Raw genomic sequence first — 7,524 nt, forward strand, 5'->3', positions numbered from 1 at the left:
ATTATTATATATATATATAAATATATATATTTAAAATTAGCATACATACATACATACATATGTTTATGTATATATATATGTGGGTGTGGGTATGGGTGTGTGTGTGTGTGTGTGTGTGTGTTAGAAAATTACGAGTTCAATTTTGGAGGCCGATTCAGAATGAGACAACATTTTTCAATTTTCTAAACCGGGAATAAGTAATAACCCGGAATGATTTTATGCAGTTGAGCTGATCTATAACTCTACAACCCATACCAAGCATTTAACTCTGGCGTATGGTATCAGGTAACGCGGGAAGTAGTCAAGAGTCTTCTTCGCCAGAAGGACTCTATAATCGTGGTGATTGCAAATTGAAGAGAGCGAGGACAAAAAATACATACAAGATTAAATTTCGGTGAAGACAAGACATCGCAGTATACACATATACGTATTATTAGGCATAAATCATACTAAGAATTTTATATTTTTATAATTTTTTTGTGCATATACGTACACTATACTATGGTGTAGCGTAGGTAGTTACTATAGGTGGCTCTTACAATGTTTGCCAATGTAGGCTGCTCGACTTGTAGGTGGCGGTTTAGGTCGCTCTTGCAGTGGTGGCATCAAGATTTCTCAATTGTTTTACAAAAATATATAATATCAAATTATTTACATTAAACTCGTATGTCAGTATTGAATATTGACTATTGACTCTCTAGACTCTAGAGCGAGCAGTTACCTGTCCCCTATTTTTTTAAATCTCTCTATCTGTGAGTATGTAGAGAGTAGAGACTTCGAGTCTCTACTACTCTCTCTCTCTCTTTCTCTCTCTCTCTTTCTCTCTCTCTCTACTCTCTAGTAGACGTTTCTACTCTAGTAGAGGAGTCTCTACTACACTATTTAGAGTAGTAGAGGGCCATTCAAGTAATGTGAGTATGTAAAATTGTAAATACAATATTTATATATTTACCTGTTATATGTATTGTTTTGCTTTGTTTTTTTGTTTTCTATATTTCAAAATATACATATGAAAAGGTGCTCCTCCTACTTTAAAAACTAGCTTTAAAAATTAAAATACTTCCTACAGCTAATGACCCCGCAGGGTCCCGAGGGGGCCAACTATTTAGATTTTCTCCTCCGCCTCAACTAAAAAGAGTTATTTCTTTTAGTGAATCGATGTTTGTTAATCCTGTACTTCCATAAATCAAAGAAGCACCAAATAAAAAAATACCTGAAGATAATGCACCTAATACAATATATTTTAATCCTTCTTCTTCTCTTTTCATAGCAGCTAAACTATAAAAAGATAAAGCTTGTAATTCCATTGCTAAATAGATCGTTAATAAATCATTAGCCCCAACTAATAAGAGTACACAAGTTGTACCAAATAATAAATTTAAAATCCCTCCCTTATGGTGACCGAGTCTGGGACTCTTTTTCTACATTTTCGGTAAATATATATATATATATATATACATATATATATTTGAAAAAATAATAGTAAAGCAAACTAGCTGGCTCCAAGTAATAATCAAGTAGAACAAATTTGTACTCCTTTTAAAGAGTAGTGAAGTATATAATAATAATTGGTCGTTGCCTTTGATATCTAAAATAGTAAAAATTTAATCTACAATATTCTACAGATCAACAGTATAGGTTGAAATAAAGATGTATACAGTACAAAGTTACTATGTTCGCACGCTACTGCCACAGTCCAACACGGACCCACAGTGCCACGCTTTGTTTTTTTAAAAAGGCTAATATATATACATAAACCCCGAAAACCATGCGCTATATTTGTTTTTGGTTTACCTATTATTTATTTTACAAAAAGAAAAGAGATCTTGGGCTTGCAGTCTTGCACTGCACTGCTTTTTATCAACGTTTGTTTTTGTTTTTTAATAGTTTTTTTTAAAATAAAATATGCGTTTGACGTTTTGTATAAAAAAAGTTGGATTTTTATATATTCCAAGGCAAAAATTTGGCCAATTCCCCACGGATTCGGAAACACAGACTTTTTCTATCCTGTTTTTTTAATAAAGGGGGTTTGCCGTTAACTCGGTATTTACCGACACCGAGTTACCGACTTACCGTTCTCCGACTCTCCGGGTCTCCGGTCATTATCATTTTTTTAATAAAAATATGTAGTCATTACTTTTGTTCGGACATAATAGTTCGGTGACCGATCTCCTATACTGTACTTTAGCTCTAAATATTTCTATATATAAAAATCGTTGCTCTCTCCCTAGTCCCTACACTGTAGGGTAGTAGAGGACTAGAGGCCGAGGGTCTTGTTTTTTATCCATTTCGTATTCGATATTTCTGCTGTATTTCTGAAGTTTTATTTTTCACCAATCCATCGCCTTTTGTTTCCTCTCATCAAGAAGTTCGGAGCAACAGATGACCTATACTCCTATAGACTATTAAAATATAATAGCATGCGTCAATTGTTTACAAACTATTGGATAAAGTATTTGGAAAGTTTAAAAAACATACTCGAAAGCCTCCAAGAAAAAATGAGATTGTGAGAGACGTCATCTCGTTAACGTATTTTTTTTAAATGAAAACAAAAGTTGTAACCGACAGTCTGACACTCGTGAGTCGTGAGGCGAAAGTCAAAAGTCGAGAATTGGAGAGACTCGTGGCCAGTCGTGGCCTCGATGGGTCGTGATTTCTAAATATCACCCGGATTTAGTTGTTTTTTTTTACTTCGTTTTTTTTTTAAACCCCAACCAAAAATCAAAAACTCGCGGAGACGCGGACTCTCTTTCTCTCTCTCTCTCAGTAGTAGCTTTTAAAAATATCTAAATGGTAGTAAATGGCTATTAGAGATAAATAGAGGCGGGGAAAATACCCACTCACTGTTTTGCACCCAGTCAACTGAGTAATAGTGCACAATTACACACAGGTTATTTTTATAAAAATAAATACATACTGGCGTATGTCGGGACTCGGGACTTGGGATTCAGTCACTAGGGACTCGGGACTCGGGAGTGAGGACTCAGGAAGACTGTTGTTTAGCTTATTATGTTTCATTTAGAATGCTTTTTAGGGCCTAGGCCCACTCCACGCGGACCACAACTCACTAACTTCAAGACTTGTCACTACTAGAGTAAACTTTTTGCGTGTGAAGCAGTGAAGGACATATGCCTACGGGCTACTTTTGTTCTTGTTTTTGTTTTTGTTTTTTTATTTCAAATTATAATAAATTTAATAAATTGTTTTTGTTCACTCCTTTAGCCTCAGATCTAAAAGACTCTCAGACCTCTGCGGCAGTGCGGCTCTGCCTCTCGTCAGACCTTTCGAGTCTTTCGAATTTAGTGTTTGACTCTTTATGGAGAGAGAGAGTAAAGACTCTAAAGAGGCTATATGGCCCTTCCTGTGGGCTCAAAAGCCCCTGCCCAGGGTCCAGGGTCTAGGGCCCAGGGCCCTTGCCCCTCGGGCCTCGGCCCTAATTTTTATTCTCAACTAGCTTGCACTGATGCACTCTCCTGTCTCCACTCTCCAGTCTCAAGTCTCCAGTCTCCAGTCTCCAGTCTACAGTCTCCACTCTCTACTCTCCACTCTCTACTCTCCAGCGTCCACTGTCCTACTCTGCACCCTCCGATCTCCAATCCCCAACAGGCCAACAGAGTGCGGTCAAAATGATGGCAATGATATAAAAAAGGGGTGATGAATTTGCGATACATAAATTAAAAAAGCCGTATAATATTCAATTTTCATGTTACCTAATAAAGAAACTTTAAACACATGTTAACCCAATATTCTGTTCGGAAGAATATGTAAATTTGCTGGTAAATTTTCATTTTAAAAAATTGTATTTATATCGAACTTGATGTGTTTTTTAGTTATATATGTTGCACAGTAAATAGCAGTAGCATGAAACTGCCAATTGGAGCAATCTCAAGTTCTGTGACACACACCATACGCGACCTATCGGTAATTCGCAATGATAACAATCGTGTGTCCATCTATTGCTTTTTGTAATGCAACAGGAGTTGTACTATTGAGCAGAAAAAAATTCTACCCGAGAGTGAGTCTATTATTTTATTCTTTGGAATTTTTAAATACGCTTCTGAAATATTTTTGTATAAAATACCGAAGTTTGTATTTGTTTCTATTAAAAATATAAATACGTACTTCATTCATTGGGTTTAGTCATAGCCTCCTAAATTGTACTTTTTAGGAGGCGCTATGGTTTAGTCCTTTTCCAATATAAATAAAATAAAACAAAAATAAACAAAACATTCGGGGTTTTGTTTTTTGTTTTTTTAAACAACAACAAAAAGATAGGTTTTTTTGTAAAAACCAAAACATATAGGTTTTGTAAAAAAAACCCCTAGCCTTCTAAAATCATAAAGATCAGATAGAGTCGACCCTCGAGACTTGTCTATTTTTTACATGTTGTCTATGCTACACTTGTCCACTAAGATACATTTTTTTCTATTTTTATAGGATAGTACTTTCATGTAGGTCAGTACTTTCATGTACGCTATATCCCGCCTCAAACAACACGGACAATTTCTCGCGAGTGGAGGTGTGATTCGTAGAAAATATAAAAACGAGATATATTGTCGTAATTAGGCGGTTCGAATGTCTTTGGTTTAGGCAACGAAAACCAGGGGAGGGAGAAGGGGGAGGAGCGACTTTTGACATACAATTTTGTCCTGGCCCCTATTTGTACCCATAGGGTTTCAGGCCAGATTGGGTCTCGATACTTTGAATACGTTATCAGCCACTTTACCTGCATCCAACAACTGATCGCATCTTGGTAGGCCCGAAACTGCCGCCCATTGGCCCTGACCTCCTTCAGCAATTACAGGAGTGCCACGACTTCCACGGTATCTGAACACTCCACAACGAACACCTTGGACCTTTTCTCCAGTATGTAGAGGAACCACCGTACCCTCACTCGTCTCTAACATATCAACAGATGTTTCCCTTACCTCGGCTAATCACGCTGTTGAAGTAATACTTTCAAATTTCGGTCCAAAACAAGATCGCGCTTATTGGTTCCAAGGTACGCTACTTAGTATGTCAGCAATCAAATACATGGTACACTCAATGGTGTCAGGTTTTTGTCAGCACCGGCCCGAATTGTCCCAGCGCATATCCTCCATCGCCGACTCACTTAAAATGGGAATTTACTGACCACTTCTTTCCATCGATCTGTCCCGAACCTCTACAACGGCTATGAGAGCCATACCATTATGTACATACATTGTAACATACATACATTGTAACTTATCTTTTTGGAATTAGTAATATTATTCCTAAATTATAATCATTTAAGCGCCAACACAAGTGTCTGAGAGTCAATGGCTGCAAGTGCGACTCTCTCACTGCACTTAATAGTGTGCCATATTCTGCCGCAGCCGATGGCTGTATATGCATTTTGTTGTGCTTTGAAGTTTGGATCCGTTGCATACATCAACACTGTCAACATCGGATATGCGTATTGAAATGTTCAAAGTACTTGATTGCCATCATTTTCAAACAGTGAATGCTATGATGATTGACACTGCATTGTTGACTGTAAGGTTAAGTATACGTACGAAGTCATACCCTGAATTTGCTATTATTTCCACAACAGCACGCATTTTTGATTAGGATACAAAGTTAGAGGAGATATTTCTGTCTGTGAACAGGGATGATCGTCTGTGCAATGCGAGATATGTCGTATAAGGTACAGATGCAGGGTAGTCAAGAGAGTTTCCAGTCGAGAAGAAATAATTTGAGATTTCGGAACATGATAGTTGAATTGCGCCCGATCTTGCAAGTATCCACGCCAAGCGATTTGAATATGTAATAATCCGAGAATCTATGAATTGTGATATAATCAACAAAGGTGTAGGTACGACTGATAAGCCGAAACAAAATGCATTTAAGTCCCCATTTACAGCCAGTAAAGTACATTCAAAATAAGCAAAGCAGCCGTACACCCCTGGTCCAGTATCAAACATGAGTGGGAGAATGAATGTGAAAATATAGCCGTTGAGTACATGTCTATCCGTGGTGCATATCATCTCAACAAAGAGACGATTAGGGCTGACAACTTTATAGCCGAACGGTCAGACATTATGTGGATGTTAGATTGTAAGATTCGGTCTATTAAAGCGGTATTAACGCCTTAGAGTAAATAAACGCATAGGTAAATTCTAAGTATCGTGAAAATATCAAAGTAAATAAACGAAATGAGACTTTTAGTAAAGTTAGGTATGCCTCGTGAAAACAGCAATACTCTGAGGGATTGTGACGCTGAGGCATTGCCTATATATAGTCCTCTCAGTACTGTTTCCGCCGAAGCGATTTTATTTAGTGTTTCGTTGTCGCTCTATTAGAAACTATGATATGTTTCATTGGGGCGAATCTAAGAGACTCATAAAATCCTATCTTTAGAAGAAGAAAAATAAAAATAAAATACTCTTGATGTCCTTAGTTATTGTCTTAACCAATAACTTGCCACTTATCAAGAATTACCTACTTAGCCTTCATCAGACTGGCATATCTGGTTGGCTGATCGGAGGATCAACTAGGTAACGCTAATAGTCCCTAGAAACCTATATTCGGTTGAGCCATCTCGCTACCGAAGTATTCAGATATAAATAAAGTTGGTAAGTAAATATAGTTCTATTAATAGAACTAGACCAACTCTTATGTTTGGTATTTTATTGGGGCCTTTTAATGGCCTCGTCCAAATATCTGATATGTAAAATGGAAAATGTATTAATTATTAAAACCTTTAAACCCTATTTAGGAAACTTAAGTTCCTCGTACTATTAAGAGTACGTTTATAATTTACGTACTGCTTAAGAGTACGTTTATAACATAGGGTCTATTGTGGAGGCCCGGCTATTACGCGAACACACGAAGGATAAATATGTCTGTCACGTGATTGATGTCGCATCAAGATATAATGTATTATATCCGCTGAAAGATAAATCGACAAAAACTGTGGCTGAATGCATATATAAGTGCTTCGCAAATTTTGGCTGACCAGCTATTGTATGTTCCGACAACGGTAGTGAGTTTACAGGAGATGTCATGACGACACTGTTACTCGTTGCGGGATCATGCCATAAAATGGGTGTACCTTACAAGCCTCAGACACGAGGTGCGAACGAGGTACGACACAGAAAGATGAAGGAGTTCATGCGAGCAGCACTACTTGTTGATGCTGACATGTGGCCGTATTCAATCAACTGGGTACAGACACAGATGAACGAATCCCCTGATTCAGTCACTGGTACAACACCCGCTCACTATTTCTGGGGCCGTTATAGTGAATTACAGATCCCCTTCAACAAGGAGTCTCAAGATGATCATGTGTTACCATGGTTAGAGAAGATGCGTCGGGCCAGAGATGTGGTATATCCTTGTTTAAGGGAAATGAAGGACATCGCTCTCAAGAAGAGACAAAAGCGATAGAATGATACCAAGAAAATAGTTGTACACAGCCCCCACCCAGCTTTGAGACCCATAAGAAGCAAGTTGCTCACTCAAGCTGATTATGGGTCTAAAAGCGAGAAAGGAAAAACGGGT

This window comes from Sphaeroforma arctica, assembly GCF_001186125.1.
Source record: "Sphaeroforma arctica JP610 unplaced genomic scaffold supercont1.450, whole genome shotgun sequence".
In the NCBI taxonomy this organism is placed as follows: domain Eukaryota; class Ichthyosporea; order Ichthyophonida; genus Sphaeroforma; species Sphaeroforma arctica.